General features: G+C 41.1%; 1 long non-coding RNA gene across 1 annotated transcript in view; it reads right to left on the reverse strand.

Annotated features, from left to right (window-relative positions):
• Nucleotides 1-22,977, reverse strand: part of LOC133098244 (uncharacterized) — a 37,320-nt gene extending 14,343 nt beyond the window's left edge. Inside the window, exons 1-2 of the long non-coding RNA XR_009702129.1 lie at nucleotides 22,939-22,977; nucleotides 19,712-19,933 (exon numbers count right to left, since the gene is read on the reverse strand). This is a non-coding gene — a long non-coding RNA (uncharacterized LOC133098244). The remainder of the gene's footprint in view (nucleotides 1-19,711; nucleotides 19,934-22,938) is intronic.
• Between the last annotated feature and the right edge of the window lie 153 nt (nucleotides 22,978-23,130).

A 23,130-nucleotide genomic window follows, 5' to 3' on the forward strand; every position in this document is an offset into this window, starting at 1 on the left:
TATTTTTATTGTACCTAGGTTTACTAGAAGTCAAATACAATCTTATTATTCCTGTTATAAAATTTGTCAGCATGAAAAAAACTTGATATGGTCAAACTTTAAAAAAAATTTTTATTTTATATTGGAGCATAGTTGATTTACAATGTTGTGTTCATTTCAGGTGTACAGCAAAGTGATTTAGTGATATGGTCAAACTTTTAAGTAAATTAAATGTATATGAGAGATAAGAATTTTTAGGTGAACTCTTTAGAAATAATTATGTTTTAGGACTATTTACTTTAAAATAGTTTCTCCATATTTTGGTAACTTGAAACTGATAAACTAAGTTAAATGACAGGAATTGACTGAATATCCAGATCATTTCCAAATAAGATACTGGAAAATTAATTGCTAAACAAGTCTAAGTTTACCTACTTTTGCCTTTTTATTAGAGAAAAACTAAAGATGTTTGGGTATATTGTTCATGTCGTAAAACTGAGGTTTTAAGGTTACGAATTCTGATTAAATATGTAATTAAAATATATAAAAATATGTACTAAATATTAATAAGGAAAACATCTTGGTATGCAAGCAAAAAGAAGATATAAAGGATGGAAATGTGTTTTGTTAAGGGAAAAGGAAGTAATTTTGTCCAAAAGCTGGTTATTTCTAAATGCGAAAGAAAATAAAAGACAAATTAATATGGATATAGGAAGTTATAGAAGGTTTGTGAGGGGAAAAAAAGAATCTTTAGAAAGGAATTCTATGTGTGGTCAGGACTAAGAGTAGAATAAATTTAACTGAGTAAATGAATTTTAATATTAAAGGCAAAGTGGTGCAAAACCTGAATTTGGTTTTCTCTCTGTTAAGAGAACAAAGTTTTCTTAGAATATTACTGCTTTTGATAACAGATTGTAAAGTTTCTTTACCTTTTAAGTAATCTGTTGTAACTTTCTGTATTTGCTTTTGAAATCTTTTTATCGCCACTTTAATTAAATGAATAAGTATTATTTCCAAGTGCCATATGATTCTATTTGACCCCAAGTGTTTAAAACTTTCTTGATATTTTTGACAAACTTAACCAAATATCAAATTCTAACTGAAGTTCTTTTGACCTCTAGCTAACTGTGGGATGCTTCAGAGAGGGCCCTGGAAGCATCTCAGAGAAAGAAATATTAAACTAATTAGGTTTATTTGGTATGTTAAATTACATGGAAAGCATTCTCAAATGAGTGGTAATAAACCTTCTTAGGTTATATTGTACGAGTAAATGTCATTAATATTAATGTCTAGAAATTATTTAAAATTTCTAAAAGTTGAATATGTGCTGATAAAACGTTATCAGTCATAATTCTAGTTATTATCTTAAAACGTTGTATGTCACGGAAGTAACCACATTTCTTTGTCAACTGCATTGTAATCAGATCTTTGACCATGATTTTAAGTCTTTTGTCATCTATAAACAGTTATTGTTTGATGCTTTTGCAAAAAATGCTTCATCTTCAAGAAGATTCACAAAAAGGACTTTTTGACAAGTACAGATGTCTGATACCTTTCAGATAATACCGCTGAATTGGGTAGTAAATTAAAGAATTCTAATGGAAACCCTGATGGCTTCATAAAAGTATTAACAGAAGATTAAAATCAAGGATTGGTGACATAGGACTGAGTGGTGAACTAGTGAATATGGTTATACTTTTTATGGTTTTTGTCTGAAATATTATTGGCTTTTCTTTTCTTTTTTTTGGCTGTGCCACACCGGCTTACAGTATCTTAGTTCCCTGACCAGGGACAGAACGTGGGCCAGGGCACTGAAAGCAAGGAGTCCTAACCACTGGACCACCAGGGAATTCCCATTACTGGCTTTTAATCTGTTTTCCAAGTAATTCTCTGCAACACCAGCTGAGTGTTCTACAATTTAACTCAATTCTGACACTATCTACCTGGAGATAATGTCAGATACCACAGGTTAAGGGCTCAGTCCCGCAAGACTGCTTTCACCCTACTTCAGATGCCAATCACAATTACTAGGTCTCCAGGTTTCCCATAATCCTGTCCGACTTGGCTACAAATCAGAGGTTCCCATGAACCCCTCCTAGGGTTTGAGTAATTTGCTAGAGGGGCTCACAGTACTCAGGGAAACACATTTACCACTCTATTAAAGGATAGATAAAGAATACCACTGAACAGCCAGATGAAGAGATACACGGGGTGAGGTCTGGGAGGGTCTTGAGCCCAGGAGCTTCTGTCCCCGTGGAGCTGGGGTACACCACCTTTCCCGTAGATGTGTTCACCTATCCAGAAGTTTCCCAAACTCTGGGGATTTTTATGGAGGCTTCATCCTGTAGGCATGATTGATCATTAACTCCATTTTTAGCCCTTCTCCCTACTCAAGAGAATGAGAGGCAGGGCTGAAAATTCCAATCTTCTAATCATGGCTTGGTCTTTGTATTGACCAACCCTCATCCAGGAGCCACCCAGAAGCCCACCCAGAGTTGCCTTGTTAGAACAAAACAATCCTAAAACCCAGAAAATTACCTGCCTCTCTCGTATTCATACTGGTTTCCCCAGAACTGCACGGTGCCCAGCATGCATAAATGCAAAATAAACATTGTTGAATGAATGAATTGGAGAGTCCAAGAAATCTGTGAGTTCTCAGAGAAAAGAATGGAAAGAAAACACACATTTAAAAAATTGGCTAATGGGACTTCCCTGGTGATCCAGTGGTTAAGACTCTGTGCTCTCAGTGCAGGGGGCCCGGGGTTCGATCTCTGGTCAGGAAACTTAAGATCCCGCGTGCCGATCGTCCCCGTCAAAAAAAAAAAAATTGGCTAATAAAATTGGCTAATAAGTGTCAGGCAGACCACATTCATCATCTTGTTAATTCCTCAAAGACATTCTAAGCTGTGGGTATCATTAGCCCCATTTTACAAATGAGGAGATAAGGATTTGAGCTGTTACACAGCTTGTCAACGGACTGGCAAATGCCAGCAGATCCAGGATTCAAATCCGGTGTGGTTAGTTGCAAAGGCTGGGCACTGAGGAAAAGTGACTGATTGCTGCCCCTGCGGCCCCCTTCATACCTGCACCTGTGTCTGAGATTTTCCACACAGATTTTGGCTGCATCACTGGAAATCAGAAAGATCATGATGACAGCCATGACAACCAACAACCATGCCTACATTGATGAAAAATGCTTTTGAGTAAGCCACATTCACAGGCATTATCTTTTTTAATCCAGTAATTGATCTAACAATTGGTGAATGCCTAAGTAATTTCTGATATGTGTTTTTGTTTGTTTGTTTAAAAGAGTTGGATCTTCTGTAAACTCTCCTTTTGTCTTTCAAACTCATTTGTAGTAGTTTGTTGTTGTTGCCAGTAGACGGTTTAGTCAAATTTGTCAGACTTGTTAAACTCATCTTTATGATTTGTCTTATAAATTGCAGAACTAATTTACTCATATTTTTCTTATAATCTATTTTTTAACATCAATTTCTTTACATTTAAGTGTTTGGTACATTGGTGATGAGGTGGGAATTCAATTTTTTTTTTTTTAATGGCCTAGCTAATTATCTATTCATCTCCATTGATAGACTAATCCAAAGAAAAGCTTACTTCTGATGGGACCCCATCACCCCACTGGTATTCAGACTAAAAGCAACACTAGTGGCAGGGAGGCTCACTGGAAAGACTCTATTTATTCCAGAAAGAAGTCAGAACCTTGAGGAGAGTCCCAGGTCTACCCTCAGCTCACAGGATGGCCTTAGACAGGTCCCTTTCCCTCTAGGCACCTTCTTCTAAGTTTACAGCTCTACCATGGGGGGTGGGGGACGGCAGGGGGGAAGTGGGGCAAGGTGATCTCTGGCACTGATGATTGTCCTTCTAAAAGCGTTCTGAAGAATTCTTGAAATAAAAAGAAATGTAAATTTAAATAACACCAAGAGGGAACCTGTTGTTTGTTCTCGCTCCCCCCTACTTTAGCAGGGGCCCCAATAAACCCTTGCCTGGAAAAAAACAAAACAAAACACCAAGAGGGACTTCCCTGGTGGTCCAGTGGTTAAGAATCCACCTTCCAATGCAGGGGACGTGGGTTCGATCCCTGGTCAGGGAACTAAGATCCCACATATCACAGGGCAACTAGGCCCGCGTGCCACAACTACTGAGCTCGCGAGCCTCAACGAGAGAGCCCGCGTGCCGCAAACTACAGAGCCCATGTACCCTGGAGCCCACGTGCCACAACTAGAGAGAGAAAACCTGAACGTCACAGCTAAAGAGAAGCCCATGCGCCACAAGGAAAGATCCCACATGCCTCAACGAAGATCCTGTGTGCCACAACTGAGACCCAATGCAGCCAAAAATAAAAATAAATAAATAAATAAATGACACCAAGAAACTTTTTTTCACCTATCAGTCTGGCAAATATTGAAGAGGTTGATAATACTTATTGTTGGCAAAAATGTAGGAAAATAAATTCTCTTAAGCTGGCTGCTGATGGGAATATAAATTGATTCTGCTTTTTGAAGGGCAATTTGGTCACAACCATCAAATGTAAAATGCACACATTTTTGGACCCAGCCATTCCACTTTGAGGAATTCTGAGATGTGAAGAATGATATAATATCTTTGATATAATGATAAAATAATATTGACTGTAACGTTTATCATAGAAAAAACTGGAAACAACCCAAATGTCCACCAATCAAAAGTTGGATATACAATGTACTAGTCAGGGGTTTGAATTCCTAGCTTCCCACCTCCTATGTGACATCAGGCAAGTTACTTAACCGCTTTGTATCCGAGTTTTCTCATCGGTAAAAATGGAATGATAACAGGGTCTACCTCACAGGCTTGCTGTGAGGATTAAATAAGATAATACTCATAAAGTATTGTACCTACAACAGTTCCTGGCACACAGTAACCACCCTCATAATATTAGCTGTTATAACCACAGTATATGTTCAGATGAAAAACTGAAAGTTTATGGACTGTCCTTTCAATGGAGTGTTGGGTGTTATTGCTGGGGGTTTCCTGATTCTATAGGGGCCTGAGTCTTTCACTGTCTTGGACTAGGCTATTTCACAACCCTGTAAATTATAGAAAAATGATAATAATGCAAATTATTCTTGCTCATAGAAATGCAAATTGATTTTGCCCTGTAAATGTACAAATTAAGAGATAATTCAAAACATCACACTATTGCCCTAAAAATAATATAACCAACTTTGCATCATTAGCGAATTTATTTCTACATTACTGATTGCCTATATACACATTAGCTATATCCTATATATACTATACTATATAATATATGGTATATATACTATATATTAATACATATACTAATTAATATATATTTCTTCTATATATTAAAACCACTTCAAAGGAGAATCTGATTAGCATATATATGTGTGTGTATATATATGTATGTTCCTTCATTAATTACTGAGTTAAATAAAAATCTTTGACAAGTGTTCATTTTATATTTACATGAGAGTCACAATTTTACCTTTAAAAAATTATAACAGTATTTCTAGTATGATCTTATTTTCATTATAAAGATATAAAGGTGTATATATATATATATATATATATATGTTAGAGAAAGCCTAGAAGGATGAACACAAAAATGTTTATGAAGGATGTCTCAGGCAGGGTTAGGTGGAGAACATTTCAGTTGACTTTCACTCTCTTCTTTATACATTACTATATTGTCCAAACATTTTTATGCTGAACATCTGTTTTATGGAAAGTTAAAAAAACAAAAAACAAAAAACAACCACAACCTATTTTCCTTTTTAAAAGACAAAACTGAAAACTCTCCTGCTGGAACCAGTCATTTGGGATGGGAGGAGAGAGTGTTTATGAGGGGTCATGTGTAAACAGCTTCCTTACTCTACAGGGCTTTGAGGTTGGGTATTTAGGTAAGGAGACCCCGGGAAGCGGGGAGGCCAGCTTAATTCCCAGAAGACCTATTCTTCCTGACATAGGGCACTAAGGCATAAAATGATCCAAAGTGGTCAAGTGGCTGATCTGGGGTTGGTCAAAGCTGAGAGTTGGGGACTTCCCTGGTGGCACAGTGGTTAAGAATCCTCCTGCCAATGCAGGGGACACGGGTTCGAGCCCTGGGCCGGGAAGATCCCACATGCCGCGGAGCAACTAAGCCCGTGCACCACAACTACTGAGCCTGCGCTCTAGAGCCCGCGAGCCACAACTACTGAGTCCACATGCCACAACTACTGAAGCCCCCGCGCCTAGAGCCCGTGCTCCGCAACAAGAAGCCACCGCAATGAGAAGCCCACGCACTGCAACGAAGACCCAGTGCAGCCATAAATAAATAAATTTATTTTTTAAAAAAGCTGAGAGTTGGACCTGAGCTCTGGCTCTTTCAGCCTCTTTGATCTTGAGCTGGTCAATTAATTCAGCCTCAGGCCATCGCCCATAGAAGGTCAGCTCAGGAAAAGACTCACCTAATCCGATCCCTTCTTTCTATCCATGGGAAAACTGAGGCCTGGAGATGGGAGGGAACCCACAGAGGTCACCCAGCAAGTTAGGGGTCACCCTAGCACTAGAACCCAGCTATCCAGAGTCCTGGCCCGAAGCACTTTTACCTCCCCAGTAATATTGGGCTGTGTGAAGGGCCTCAAGCGGCAAGTCAAAAAGATTGGCCCGAGAGAAAAAGGCATGTTTGAACGGAACACGCCAGGGCCAAGGTCAGAGCTGTGTATAGGAAGAATTTTCACTCAGAGCGGAGAGGAGCAAAACCACCCCCGGTCTGGGAACTGGGCCGGGAAAGGGGTCTATTTTCAGGACCTAACTGCTCTACCAGGCCTTTAATAGACTGCCACTGCCATTTAATTGCATTGGAGGGGAAAACTGGCTGCTCTTTTTTGTTTGAGGAAAAACAGTGTCAGGGGACTTTTGTTATGCAAACAGAGCTGGAAATCCCCCTCAAAATGGAGCCGACACTAAGGCAGCAGAAAGGGAAGGCTGCACTCCAGGTGGGTCTGGAGTATTATGATGTTAACTGGCTTTTTTTGGGGCTGGAGCTGGGCTGGGTCGAGGGTCCTCTTCTGAGGTCCCTGCCAGAAACGGAAGAGAAAGGCGGCCTCTTGGGACTGAAAAGGCCAGGCCGGTCTTAAGTTCCTCCTTATTACGTGCGCTGTGCCCCAGCCTTGAGGCCGCAAATCTCACAATTTTTTGCTGTTTCCATGAACTAACCACACTACGGTTAACTTAATATTTTTCTGTAAATCTACTCACTTTTAATAATTTAAATATATATTTAAAGAGCATTTATATCCCTACCTCAGTGAGAAATCAATATTATTTTCCTAAAAATAAATACAAGGAAAGCAAAACAGTGTCATAAAATTCCAGCTAGATACTGTTGCCCAAGCTCTGTTATAAAGGGAGATTGGCACGTGTTAGAGAACTTTTAAAAGGATATTAGAAGCAACCCGAGGCTTTCCTCGATTTAATCAGAAGGAATGAAAGGTAAGTGAAAATAGAATAACTATCTCACTACGAGGTTCAATTACTCAATGCCTTTGTGCGAAACGGCGTAAATGTGCTATGGTTCTACCAGTGATCCTTGCCAAACTTTGGAGAATGCTTTGGGCCCTGCTCCCCCGCCCATTAGCTGAATAACCTTGGGAAAGTTCCTCAACCTCTCTGAACCTTGGAGTCCTCACTTACAAAAGGGGATATACTGACGGAACCTACCCTTAGGCTCCTCTGAGAGGTAATAATGGTGATAAAGATGAGGATGATAGTGATGCTATTAGGAAGGCTTTGGTCGAAGTCTTTAAGCTGAACCTTCAGGTATTAGGTGTACTGTGGGGAACTGAATGAAGAGTCTGGGTCTTCACTTGAGTTAAGAGGGGGAGAGAGACGGGCAGAAGGCTGCATGGTCAACAGAAGTTAGCGTCCACCAGGGTGGACTTGTGGAAAACGGAAGCATTCCCCGGAAGGAAGTGAAACTGAATCAAGATATTGGACTTCCGTGGTCATGCAGGATGGATGCTCAGATAGGACTGGTTGAGCATTAAAGTGAAAGGTGACCTCTAAATGACAGACCTGGTATGCAATAAACAACCTACCTCATCCAGCAGTACTGCCATGAAGCAATAGAGAGATCCATAAACTTCTACCATCCCCACAAAGAGATGCCCTCACACAACTTTCAGAAATTGTGCTCACAAGAGATAAATGACAACTCTTTCTGTTATTTCTGGCAGCCATCTTACCAGACTGTGCCTAAAGAATTTTGTGGAATATACTTTGCTACATGGGCAGATAGCCAAAAGTTATTTTAAAAAATCGTTTCAATCTTATTAGTGGGGAATTTTTTTTATTGGAAAAGTTTTTCAGAAAATGTTAAAAAGTGTTATTGAGTGATCTGAACCTGTCATTCTAGTCCTGTAAACTCTAACCGAGGTATCTTGATGGTTATATGTGGTATTGTGGGCCTGAGGAAATGAGTATTATAATTACTGTTTTCCATTTTATATGCAAGGAAAATTAGACTATAATATCAGATGCCTGCCAGAACACTCAGAGCAGACCTATTCTCCATGCCTTCATTCTTTCCAGTATTTCAACAAATGTTCCGAACATGCTTAACCATAGCTAAGCTCTGGGTCTGGGCGGGTGCAGGGTAGCTATGTACATTTAAAAAAATAAGATGAAGCTTTGCAAAACAATATGGACAATATGATCTTATTTACGTGAAAGAAAAAAACAGCAAAGCTATATCTTTATGTACGTGTACCCATATTTATTAAAGCTTACAAACAGATCTGGTAGCAGTGTTCACAGTTGGGTGGAGTGGGTAGGGAGGGGAGGACTTTAGCTTTACCTGTATTGTTTGAGAGAAGAATAATAATAATAATAAATTTCTATATTCTTTAGGTTTTTAAAATTTTAAATAAATGATTATTACAGGCTGAATTGTATCTCCCACAAATTCGTATGTTTAAGTCCTAACCCCCAGTATCTCAGGGAGTGACTATATTTGGAAACAGAGTCTTTAAAGAGGTAATTAAGTTAAAATGAGGTCATGAGGGTGGGCCTTAATCCAACATGACTGGTGTCATTATAGGAAGAGGAAACTGAGGACACAGACAGACACTGAGAGAAGACCATGTGAAGACATACATCTACAAGCCAAGGAGAGAGTCCTCAGAAGAAATCAACCCTTGATTTCAGACTTCTAACCTCTAGAATTTTGAGAAAATTAATTTCTGTTGTTTAAGCTACCAAGTCTGTGATATTTGTTATGAAAGATGTTAAAGAAAAAAAAATTCAATGATACTTGTTGAAGATAGAAAGGCAGACTTTATTCAGGACCACACTGATAGGTACAGGGACTGCAAAGGGATTTTACAATGTGGGAGAGAGATGGAGCTAAACTCCAAATACAGCATGGGCAAGTGGGAATTTGTAGCCAGGGAGCAGGGTGGGGTTAGTGGATGGAAAATTACTGGGAGGAAACATCAGGGGTAAGAAGAATTCTGGCTAAATCAACCTAATAGGATTTTTGCTGAAGGCAGGCCAGGATAATCAGACATCATTTGAGAGATGGTAGGGGATAAGGAACCTGATCAGATATCAAGGGTCAGGGGTTTGGGTTAAACTGACTTAGCAGGGTTCTTGCTAAAACTAGATTTTACAAGGAAGTGCAGAGATGTGCCTAGGAGAAGGGTCATCAGGCTGACTACAGTGTGCTCAAGCAAAGAATCTTTGACACAGGCCTGGTAAACTAATACAACAACCAAGGTGATGTTTCTGACTTCTGGGAGCTCTTAACTTAGTGGGAGAAGCAGTTAATAGTACAACGTCACTATGATACCAGGAAAAGTGGGAGAAGTGCTGCAAAATGCAGAAGCAAGATACTATGGAACTGGGGGTGGGAGACACTGTTATGCCTGGCAGCTTTCATGGAGGAAGTGGCCTTTGAGCTGGGCCTTGAATGGATGAGTAGCAAAGAAAATGGGGGGTTGGGGGGTAGGGGGTGCGTGGGGGGAGGAGAGTGGAGGAGACGGGGACTGTTCCTGGAGGAAACACAGAAGCTGGCAGTGAAGGTCTGTTTTGGGTCAGACAGGGGAGCTACACGTGAGTACAGGCTTCACCAGGGGATGTGGGGGAGATGTACCTAGAAGTGTTTGTTGAAGTATCCATTTGTCAGCTATTGGTGACAGCTATTGGCCATCATGGAAAGAGTAACATCATCGTATTTGCTTAGTAGAAAGACCACCCTGAAGTCCATGAGGCCAGGGTTGAAGAGTGATGGCCCAAGGGACTTCCATGTCCACAGAAATATTTTATTTGACTCATCTAGCTATTTTTAAAAAATTAACTGTCCTAACAGTTCATAAATTATAAATAATTTAGATACATAATTTAATTAAGAATTTACTGATATAATTTGAATCTAGGTAATATTGTTTATATTATTTATATTAATTTTACAGAAATTAATAAAATAAAACCAATATATTATAATTATGTTGATGTACTTTATATATAAATAAAATTTTTTTTTCCTTGATCATTTTTTTTTTCTTTTTTATAACATCTTTATTGGAGTATAATTGCTTTACAATGGTGTGTTAGTTTCTGCTTTATAACAAAGTGAATCAGCTATACATATACATATATCCCCATATCTCCTCCCTCTTGCGTCTCTCTCCCATCCTCCCTATCCCACCCCTCTAGGCGGTCACAAAGCACTGAGCTGATCTCCCTGTGCTATGCAGCTGCTTCCCACTAGCTATCTATTTTACATTTGGTAGTGTATATACGTCCATGTCACTCTCTCACTTCGTCCCAGCTTATCCTTCCCCCTCCCCGTGTCCTCAAGTCCATTCTCTAGTAGGTCTGCATCTTTATTCCCGTCCTGCCCCTAGGTTCTTCATAACCATTTTTTTTTTTTTTTTTTAGATTCCATATATATGTGTTAGCATACGGTATTTGTTTTTCTCTTTCTGATTTACTTCACTCTGTATGACAGACTCTAGGTCCATCCACCTCACTACAAATAACTCAATTTCGTCTCTTTTTATGGCTGAGTAATGTTTTATTGTATATATGTGCCACATCTTCTTTATCCATTCATCTGTCGATGGACACTTAGGTTGCTTCCATGTCCTGGCTATTGTAAACAGAGCTGCAATGAACATTGCGGTACATGACTCTTTTTGAATTATGGTTTTCTCAGGGTATATGCCCAGTAGTGGGATTGCTGGGTCGTATGGTAGTTCTATTTTTAGTGTTTTAAGGAACCTCCATACTGTTCTCCATAGTGGCTGTATCAATTTACATTCCCACCAACAGTGCAAGAGGGTTCCCTTTTCTCCACACCCTCTCCAGTATTTATTGTTTGTAGATTTTTTGATGATGGCCATTCTGACTGGTGAGGTGATACCTCACTGTAGTTTCGATTTGCATTTCTCTAATGATTAATGATGCTGAACATTCTTTCATGTGTTTGTTGGCAATCTGTGTATCTTCTTTGGAGAAATGTCTATTTAGGTCTTCTGCCCATTTTTGGATTGGGTTGTTTGTTTTTTTAATATTGCGCTGCATGAGCTGCTTGTAAATTTTGGAGATTAATTCTCTGTCAGTTGCTTCATTTGCAAATATTTTCTCCCATTCTGAGGGTTGTCTTTTCGTCTTGTTTATGGTTTCCTTTGCTGTGCAAAAGCTTTGAAGTTTCATTAGGTCCCATTTGTTTATTTTTGTTTTTATTTCCATTTCTCTAGGAGGTGGGTCAAAAAGGATCTCGCTGTGATTTATGTCATAGTGTGTTCTGCCTGTGTTTTCCTCTAAGAGTTTGATAGTGTCTGGCCTTACATTTAGGTCTTTAATCTGTTTTGAGTTTATTTTTGTGTATGGTGTTAGGGAGTGTTCTAATTTCATTCTTTTACATGTAGCTGTCCAGTTTTCCCAGCACCACTTATTGAAGAGGCTGTATATTGTATATTTTTGCCTCCTTTATCAAGGATAAGGTGACCATATGTGCGTGGGTTTATCTCTGGGCTTTCTATACTTTTCCATTGATCTATATTTCTGTTTTTGTGCCAGTACCATACTGTATTGATTACTGTAGCTTTGTAGTATAGTCTGAAGTCCAGCAGCCTGATTCCTCCAGCTCCGTTTTTCTTTCTCAAGATTGCTTTGGCTATTTGGGGTCTTTTGTGTTTCCATACAAATTGTGAAATTTTTTGTTCTAGTTCTGTGAAAAATGCCATTGGTAGTTGGATAGGGATTGCATTGAATCTGTAATAAGTCAGAAGAGCTCATAAAATTTCAAATTTTTTGAAAAATCTTTTAACAAGTGTTGTGGGTTGAATTGCATCCCCCACAAGATACGTTGAAGTCCTAACCCTTGGTGCCTGTGACTTCTACTTATTTGGAAATAGGGTCTTCGTGGACACAATTAAGATGTAAATTAAGATGAGGTCTTAGTGGAATAGGATGGGCCCTTAGTCAAATATGACTGGTGTCCTTCTACGAGAAGGGATGCAGATACACAAGAGGGAGAATGCCATGTGGCTGGTAATGGAGGCAGAGATTGGGGTGATGTAGCTGTCAGCCAAAGGAACAGCAAGGATTGACCGCCAGAAGCCAGAGAGGCAGGGAAGGATTCAACCCAACCTCAGCCCCTTGATCTCAGATTTCTAACTTCCAACACTGTGGGAGAATACTATGGGTTTTTTTTTTTTTTTAATTTAATTTAATTTATTTTTGGCTGCATTGGGTCTTTGCTGCTGCGTGCGGGCTTTCTCCAGTTGCGGCGAGCGGGGTCCACTCTTCCCTGTGGTGCGCAGGCTTCTCACTGCAGTGGCCTCTCCCGTCGCGAAGCACGGGCTCTAGGCGCGCGGGCCTCAGTAGCTGCAGCACGCGGGCTCAGCAGTTGTGGCTTGCGGCTCTAGAGCGCAGGCTCAGCAGTTGTGGCGCACGGGCTTAGCTGCTCCGCGGCATGTGGGATCCTCCCGGACCAAGGCTCGAACCCGTGTCCCCTGCACTGGCAGGCAGACTCTTAACCACTGCGCCACCAGGGAAGCCCAAGAATGCTATGGTTTTAACTACCAGCAGGTGGTACTTTGTTACAGCAGCTGTAGGAAACTAATACAACAAGGAACCTATATATCCTCCTGGCAACATTTGGCTGGAGCTAAGGAAGGGAGCCCCCTAGAGGTGAGCCACCAGCCAGGTGGCATCACTCATTCCTCCCAAGGTGCAGGCTCTGTAGCAATAGTCCAGGGGAGAAAAGAGGTCTCAACTAAGGCAGTAACAAGGGTGTGTGTGTGTGTGTGTAAAGCTTTGTTCTTAGACACAATGATTCTTTACTTCATGGACAGGGATAAAGTAATACTTATCATTATAAACTGTATTTTATATCACTACCATGAGCCAGGTCCTATGTTGAGAGTTTTTTTGTGTTGTGCCATTTAATCCTCCCTACAATGCTATGTAAAATCCCCACTCTATAGATGAGAACACTGAGGCTCGGAAAAGTTACATGACCTAGACCTAGATTATAAATAAGATGCAATATCTACTAGGTGCCAAGCACCTAGCTGAGCACTTTATGTCTGAGCTCATTGAATTCTCACAACACCCTATGAAGTAGGTACCATTATTATCCCTGAGTATATTTCCCCTCCCCCACTGAGACGAGGAAACCGAAGCACAAGAGGTCAAGCAACTTAATCAAGTTAGACACCAGCAAAGCTAGATGATGAATACAAGAATTTGTGTTTTTGTCTGGATCCAAAGTCCTTGCTGGCTTATCTTTTCATTCGTTCATTGATGAATGCTCTTATGTCTTTTAAAAAATATTTATTTATTTATTTGGCTGCATTGGGTCTTAGCTGAGGCGTGCGGGATCTTTCACTGTGGCGCACGGGCTCTTCATTGTGGCATGCAGGCTTCTCTCTAGTTGTGGCGCGCAGGATCTAGAGCGTGCGGGCTCAGTAGTCGTGGCGCACGGGCTTCAGAGCACGCAGGCTCGGTAGTTGTGCTGCACAGGCTTAGTTGCCCCGTGGCATGTGGGATCTTAGTTCCCCGACCAGGGATCAAACCTGTGTCCCCTGCGTTGGAAGGCAGACTCTTAACCACTGGACCACCAGGGAAGTCCCTGTCTTATGTATTTTTGAAGGAGGCAGCTGGGCTTTGGTGTAGCCTGGGCCTCAGTGTCCCCATCTGTGAAACGTGGTGGGTCTGCTGGCCAATCTTGAAGGTCCCTTCTTGCTCTATAAATTAGTGATTCCCTGGCCTTGGGAATTTAGCAATTATTAATAATACAACAGCTCAGAATATTAACTCATTTGCCAATGTCTCACCAAATGACAGAGCCAGGATTTTAATTCAAGTCCACCTGACTCCAAAAGCTTCTCCACTTCCTCCTGGGCCAGGAAAAGAGAAGAACCAAAAAGGAGACTGAGGAAGTACTGCCGAACCAGATTTGCGTGAGCTACACAAGTGGGACCAAAGGCCAGGAGTTCCAACCGTGGAGCTGGCCTGGCATGGGCCTGTGACACCCTCTTGTGGACTGCATCCGAAATGCTCTGCTTTGCCAGCTTTTTCATTTTGATACCAGAAGAGACGTAGGGATTGGGGGAAGCAGGATGTGGTTTTCCCAATAGTTTTTGAAAACCAGTGACCCCAGCTACTGTCCTAAAACGGAGACTGCTTGAAGGCATGGGTCACTTAGAGAAGCCCAGCTGCCCTGTGTTCATTTACTGATGAAACAAGTTACTTTTGTTTCTGTCTTCACATCTTGTACATGCTTGTACCAGGTATAAAGCAGTGAACCCTGCAAAAATGGCCCTTTTTCTCCTTTGCGCTCAGAGTGGGGGAGGTCAGACATTAAACCTGTAAAACCCAGAATAAATATATAGGCAGGACAGAATTCTTCTTCCTTCACGCTCCCTTTCCTCCTTAGCTTTCTCTCCAGAATCTGGAGGGGAAAAGGATCTTTGGCAAGACCAAAGGTGAGAAAGCCTTTTATTTTTAAGAATAATGATTCATTAAAATGTCTATCTGCTCTCGAAACTTTCATTTGTTTCACAGATACTGTGCTCTGGGAATTCTAAAATAACTAAATCCTCATCCGTACTGAGGCACCACGGGGAAGGGAATACCCCCCTTACCCCCAGTGAAGCCCAGGAGCAGTACCCAGAACCAACCTTGAAGGCTGCAGGGGCCTCTTCCAGGAGGGAGCTGACACCTGGCAGGGAGAGCAGAGGGGTGTAAATGGGGGGTGGGGTTGGGGGTTTTGGTGGAGAAGGATTTTATATGAATGTCTAACCTTCACAACAACCCAATAAAGTCAGGGCCACCATACCTATTTTACAGATGAGGAAACTGAGGTTCAGAGAGCTTAACAAGCTTGCCCAAGTCTCAGCACTAACGGCTGTAGTGTTGGAATCTAAGTTTTAGAAAAGCAATAGATTAGGAATCCAAAGTCTGATTTCTAGTCCCAGCTCTGGACACACTTGCTGAGTTGGGCAAGTCAGTTAACATCTTGGATCTCTATTTTCTCTTCTGCATAATAGGGGCTTGGTTAGAAAGGCATCCATTTTTCTGCCTGAGCAGAAAAATAGGAAGGGGGCACTGAGGAGCTCCAGTGGTCAGAAGGAGACAGGAGCCCAAGTCCAAGCACAAACATCAGTTACTGATGAGTGAATCACTGATGCGTGAATGCCGGGTTACCTGTGATGTGTGGTCGCCTGGCAGCCTCTCCTGAGTGGATCCCACAGCTTTCTCAGTAAGAGAACACTGAATATCAGAGACCTCAGAGATTCCCTTATCCAGCTGATTTTTAAAAAGCTTTATTATCTCTCCTGTTAGACTCATACTAGTAATAAAACCCTCTCATGGGAGTGCAGGACTTTACAGTTTACAAATCACATTCATATCTGTGGTCTCGTTTGAATTCTTACCCCTTTTCTGTGAGGTTGACAGGACAAGTATTGCTATCTCCATTTCACAGAGGATAAAACTGAGGCTCAGAGAAGGCCCAGGGTCAGCTAATAAAGAGCTGTCAGTGGCTGTCTGTCCCTCTGACACTTGAGTATGTTTGGATGGGGAGGTAGTCCACTGTGGAAGAGTGGATTACTCTTCCCCTATATAACCTCCCTGGAGCAGAATTATGTGCCCCAACTCTGTCATCATGAAGCCATAAGACTTGCTCTGGCCAATGAAATGTGAGAAGAAGTGACATATGTCACTTTGGAACAGAAGGCTGAAGACCCAGCATGTTGTTCACCATGTCTCTTTTCCTTCTGCCATGAAATCTGGCAATGTTCCAGAGAGAGAGAGAGAAGCTCCCTCAGCCTGGGTCCTGGAGTAAAGATAACATGGAACAGGGAAGTAGTTGACCCATCATGGACGTAGGGGTGAGCAAGAAATAAACCTTTGGGGTTGTACACCACTGAGATTTGGGGGTTATTTGTTACACAGCAAAACCTAGCTAATATATCTATAAAGACAGTATCCTCTCCTGGGAATAGTGATGTCAGACCCTGGATAAGCATCAGCTGGTCTATGATTGTGTGTGTGTGTGTGTGTGTGTGTGTGTGTGTCTGGGGTGGCAAAGTGGGTACAGGGAAGGGAAGGCTTAGCAGAGTTTGCCCTGTATCCTATTCCAGTCAGTCTTTCAAACCAGCTATGCATACAGGGGCCTGCTTCCCATCCTTCTCCTCTCCTCTCTCTCTCCCTATTTTTATTATTTGGCACAGAACTTCGGATCTCTGTTGGATTCCATGATAGCAGATAAAGGTTTTTTTCTTTCCCAAATTATATGGAGAAACTGCTTCAGGAGCTATTGATTGGCTCCCAGAAATAATAATTGTAGCTACTGTTTCCTGAGGATTTGCTGACGATCAGGCACTCGTTAAGAGCTTTTCATGCTTTACCTCATTTTCTCTTCACAACTACCTGAGGAATTAGATCCTACTATTTCCTCATGTTAGAGGCAAGAAAATGAAGCCTTAGAGACGTTAAGAAACTTTTTTTTTTTTTTTGGCTGCATTGGGTCTTCATTGCTGCGCGAGGGCTTTTCTCTAGTTCTGGCAAGTGGGGATTACTCTTCGTTGCGGTGCACGGGCTTCTCATTGCGGTGGCTTCTCTTGCTGCGGAGCACGGGCTCTAGGAACGTGGACTTCAGTAGTTATGGCACGCGGGCTCTAGAGTGCAGGCTCAGTAGTTGTGGCACAAAGTTGTTCCAGTCTTTGTGGCTTCAGAGTGTAAACCCAGCTTCCCTAGGCCTTTGAGCTCTAATGCTTGCCTCCTCCTAAGCAAACAAGGGTGGTGTGGCAGAAATGGCCAGCTGCTTCTCAATTTGGGGGAGGGATTTAGGGCTCTGGCAGAGGCCTAATTGTGCATCCGATTCACACAAATGAGGAAATCCGTGAATGAGGGAAGGATAGAAGGATTGGGCATCTGTTGAATGCTTAGAATATTCCAGATACCGTGAATGATCCTTTCTGTTACACTTTCTTAGTTGATCTAAACAACCATCCTATGGGGGAAGATCTATTATCCCATTATGTCACTGAGGCTCAGAGAAGTTAACTGCTTTGACTAAGGTCATTTAGCTTATAAAAACTTATGCTAGAAATGGAGCTAGGGTCAGTGTGACTGTGAAAACCATATTCTTTCCTCCATAGCAACCATTTACTCACTGTGCCCTTCCACCAAATATAATACAACATAATAAAATCTTGTCCTCTTGTGTTTCTGCACATCTTGTGAGCAGAGGCACTGACTATCATTTGTCCCAGACCATCTTCACAAGGATGTTTGTAGAGCAGACAGCCTTCAAAGATAGAGTATTTCCCTCCAGAGCAAAGGACAGAAGTGCTTGCTCCCCACTATAAAAGATTTGGTTTCCCTAAGCTTAGGGTTCCTGACATCTAGGAACTGATGTAAACATGCCGATGCTCACGCTGCACGTGGTGCTGTGGATAAAAGTTCTTTGTCTCTGACCCGGAAGTCTCATGTCCTCCGCTCATATCCATGAAACCACATTACACTAAGTTGTTGGCTTACAACTAGGGTGAGATCTTAGTTCCTGACAGCACCTGCCATATTTGTGCCATGGAAAGAGTTACCATGTTTAATCCAGTTGTGTCACATCACCCATGCTCTTCACTTACATTATTGCAACTAAATGTATGAGGTCAACAAAGCAATAAAGAAAATTTAAATACCACTCTGCCTTCCCTTTTTCTAAATAAGTGCATGCCATGGAGGAAGCATGTGATGAAAGAGTTAAATCTGCTATTTTCTTAGTAGATCTTAGTTTTCATGTGGCTTTCATGGCATGGTCATTTTGCCATACTGAGTGTGATTCAAAGATGCACGTTTTTTCACGTAGCATGGTCTCTAAATCTAAACCACCCACTTTGGATGGTCAGCCAAAGAGAAGGCTATCAGATCAAATGCTGGAGGAAAATTCAGAGATGATAAATCAGTCTCCAGTTCGAAGCTCTCCTAATAAATTTTCAAGTACATCTTTTTTTGTTTGTTTGTTTGTTTGTTTTGGCTGCACCATGTGGGTTGTGGGATCTTAGTTCCCCAACCAGGGATTGAATCCAGGCCCTTGGCAATGAAATCACAGAGTCCTAACCACTGGACCGCCAGGGAATTCCCTCAAGTACATTTTTCACCTCATGTGATTTTTGTTGTTCTTATGGATCAACTTTAGAATGTTCCACCCTCATAAGCTATGACTCCAGACGATTATATAAGGTGGAGGGGGGATATGTTAATGGTCACAAAATTTCTTTTACAACTGAATATAGCATGTACTTCTCCTTACATTTACATATCACTTTCTTCTTTAGTACCATAAATTTGAATCTAATCCTTTTCCATATCCAGAGACTAAAGAGTCCCACGGACTTAATTTTCACTTCTTAGTCTGCGAAATTTTGAAGTACAGTATATCAATTGCCATTTCTTTTTTGATTAAACTAGTATTTTTTATTTATTTATGTTTATTTTTTATTTATTTATTTTCTTATTAGTCATCTATTTTATACACATCAGTGTATACATGTCAATTCCAATCTCCCAATTCATCATGCAACCCCCCCCCCGCCGCTTTTCCCCCTTAGTGTCCATATGTTTTTTCTCTACTTCTGTGTCTCAATTTCTGCTCAGCTGAACCAATCTCTAAACTAGTATTTTTTATTACTGTTTGTTTTTCCTCAATTGAATTATGTATCACTGGAAGTTAATCAACTACATTTGAACATATATTAGTTTTTAAATTAGGTAGTAGTACATGGTAATAAATACCAGAGTACAAATTGTATTAGTTCTGCTATATCTTCAATATTACCTCAGGGATTGGGACATCAATATTTTAATATCTGGTTCTGGATTGATGGCAACTCCAAAACCACTACATAAAAATAGGGTGAGCATAGAGAGAGATAGAGGAAAAAGAATGTACAGTCCAAGATAAGTCTATGAACCAAAATTCTAAGACATATGAGGAAAATTAACAAATAAAATTAAGCCTATAAAACCAATAAGAAGATGAATCATTTTGGTTTAAATAAACACAATAGAGAGATCTGAAAATGAATTTAAATGTTTGGGCTCTGGAAAAAGATAAAGAATAGAATAACATCTATTTTTACAAAAGAAATTATAAAAATATAAACAGGTGTAAATGAAACAAGAACAAGTAGATATGAAAAAGAATCAGTACCTGGAGTGATCTCATGAATCTCCTCTAGGAATGGGTGACCCCTCATACATTTGCTGTCTCTTTCAGCTGAGTGCCAGCTTGTGTTATTCAATCTAGGACTGCGAAGTTAAGCTGTGTGTGAGCACGGTGGGGGCAGTTTCAGTCCCCTTCCATCTAAAGCCCTTCACCATGCCATCCAAAGTCCCCTTCCATGTGGTCTTTCTCCATTTGTGTTTTCCTTTGCTGAAGAAGCAATGGGCAGAGCAGATTAGTAAGTAACAGATATCCGGGGGTTGCCAGTGTCCTCTTCGTGCTGGCACGCCCAGTCTTCACTAGTGATTCTCTGGGAGCCCTTCTCCCTTGCCTCTAAGAGGGACTACAACCCCCCATGGAGGGAGAGGAAGGGATGGGTCTCTTTTCAGAAAACTGCATTTGCCCTCAAGGCTGGCTTCCCTCCCTTCTCTCCATTCTTTCTTTCCACTGATTAGTGGTGATGGTTTGTCTGTGGGAGAAGGGTGGGAATGGGGAATAGGTGGAGTAGTGGGGTAGGAATTGATGGAAGGGCTGGTAGAAGAACAATAATGGCTCTTCAAATGCCCTGCTGGAAGATAGCTGGTTCCAACCACTGGCAGTTCTTTAAATATAGAATGTGGGCTCCTTATGGACTTTTCAGTTCAGATTTGGGTTTCAGCAGCAGTTTCAGGACAATAGGAAAAAGCTCTCTTAATGTCCAATTACACAAGAATATATGTCTATTATCCTCCCCTTTTATAATTTAATAAATGTTGGCATACTATTTACTTTTCCATATCTTGTTTTTTTCACTTGAAGTATTTCCTAGAGATTGTTCCATATCAAGATATGTACATGTGCCTCATTCTTTTTTATTGCTTCATATATTCCACAATATGGATGTACTAAAATTTATTGCAACAGCTCTCTAGTGACAGTCTCTAGTCTTTTGCTATTACAAACAGTGCTACAATGAATATTTTGCGTATACTCTTTTCATATAAATGGCTTTTTTTAAAAAAACTTAACTAGAAACCCTGACAGATGTTTGTCATCCAAAGGACAGTCCATTTTAATTATGCTGCAATTAGTGTCGCACAACCTTTTCCTACTTTGAAAATTCTGTGAATTATTACAAGAATTGACAATTTCGGGCTTCCCTGGTGGCGCAGTGGTTGGGAGCCCGCCTGCTAGTGCGGGGGGCGCGGGTTCGGGCCCTAGTCCGGGAGGATCCCACATGCCGCGGAGCAGCTGGGCCCGCAAGCCACAACTACTGAGCCCGCGTGCTACAACTACTGAAGCCCACACACCTGGGCCCGTGCTCCGCAACAGGAGAGGCCACCACAGTGAGAGGCCTGCGCACCGCAGCGAGGAGTGGCCCCCGCTCTCTGCAACTAGAGAGAGCCTGTGTGCAGCAAAGACCCAACGCAGCCAAAAATAAATAAATTTATTAAAAAAAAAAAAAATTGACAATTTCTACTCTTTAATTGCACTGCTTAGTATGTGATAGGCATTCTGCATTCACAATAATGTTTCTCTTCAATGCAGCTTCAAAGTGTAATGACTTTGACACAGATTTAAGCAAATTTAGAGATCTACATTTAAGCTGCTAAACGCAAATAAAGAGTGAACTACAAAGTAATGCTTAGGATGGGAGATCTGAAGTCATAGGTGCTTGAATTCAAATATCAGTACCAGTTTTTACCTATATGACTTTAGACCTGTATGACACTCAGTTTTCTCATTCATAAAATGGGGTGAATAAAGTAGTGACTTCATGGGGATGTTGTAGGGATTTAATAAGAAAATATGCATGATTCTTAGGACATTTCCTGGAACACAATAAGTGTTCAGTAAGCATTAGCTATACATAAAGGTTTCAGTTCAGGTGACAATTGTATATACAGAAACTTTCTAGCCAGACATAAGTTCATAGCTGGACAAGTAGTGTCAATTGGTTCATAGCTTTCTCCTTTATTTGGTACAGTCAAATTTCCTGATTTCAGGAAATTTGACTGTACCAAATAAATTGTGACAACAAACAAACTATACTTATGGGAGTTAAAGAATATAGAAATAGAAGCACAGACCTATAGGGCTGGAATGGATTACCTTAGATTACCTTATAGATTAGTATTACCTTATATTAGATTATCATGTAATAACCATCCCATGTATTAAATTCTCATATGCCAAGCATTTTGCATATATTATCTCATTTAATTTTCACAAGGACTCATGTGAGATAGATATTATTATTCTTATTCTGAAGAGACTGAAGATCTGACAAATCAAGTGACACGCCCAAAGATATCATTAGTAAGTTGTAGAGCAGGGATTCACTCTCAGATCTTTCTGGAAAAAAGATATTTGTAAATTCCCATACATTTTTCCAATGAAATCTCACTTGCGCATGGCAGAACCAGCTTATGAAAGGTCTTGAATGCCAAAAGCAGGCTTGAACTTCATTTTGGTGGATTGAGGTAGGGCTGTCTTATCCATTAGGTACAGCAGGCACAGTGCCTAGGGTCCACACTACTTTTAGGGGTCTATAAAAATGTTTAAGTTCAAAATCAGAAGAGAAAAATGGACTTTTAGGTTGAAGAAAATGACTTGCTATATAACATTAATACATTTCTCTGTATATTAATGCATTTGTAAAATATGAAATATATATTAAATAAATATTATCTACTACATAAATATATATATTATATATCCACAAGCACAAAGCAAAAGTGCCCAGGGCCCATGAAAGTCAGAATGCGGCCTTGTACCGGGGTGCGCTAAACTTTCTGGGGAGGTGATATAGCAGACTAAGTTGGAAGAGGGTGGTAGGTGGTGGCCAGATTCTGAAAAATGTCACGATTTCTCTCCTCCCATCAAAGTCACCCCCCAAAGGGAGGTTGTAAGGGACAGAGGTGAAACATAGGGCAGAAAGTGCCACTTCCTAGCTGCATGATTTTGGACAAGTGACTTGATCAATCTGAGCCTCAGTTTCACCATCAATAACATGGAGATATGTACCTCCTGAGGTTATTGGACAGGGACCTAGGTTCCGCGTTCACCGTTAGGTACGAATCGCTTAATACATACGTGTTGAATGAATTCAGTAAATGTGTGCTTAGCACAGTGGTCGGTGTAAGGTAAGCCTCCAGTAAGTGATAGCTGCTAGCATTAAAAATAGTAAAAAGTCCCCATAGTTACAACCCTAGCGCTGCAGGACCCAGACGTACCTCAGCAAGTCCTACGGCAACCTGCGCACTAACTTCCCCCAGGAGGTGAGGACACGCGACTGCGCTTGCGCATAAGCGCTTTCCTCCGCCCCTTCGGGCGCGAGGACCAGAGGGGCGGGTTCGGCGGCGTCGCGACGAGTCCAGAGGGGAGGACTGAGGAAGGGGCGTGGCCAGCAGGCCGGGCCACGGCCA

Source organism: Eubalaena glacialis, chromosome 9, assembly GCF_028564815.1.
Source record: "Eubalaena glacialis isolate mEubGla1 chromosome 9, mEubGla1.1.hap2.+ XY, whole genome shotgun sequence".
In the NCBI taxonomy this organism is placed as follows: domain Eukaryota; kingdom Metazoa; phylum Chordata; class Mammalia; order Artiodactyla; family Balaenidae; genus Eubalaena; species Eubalaena glacialis.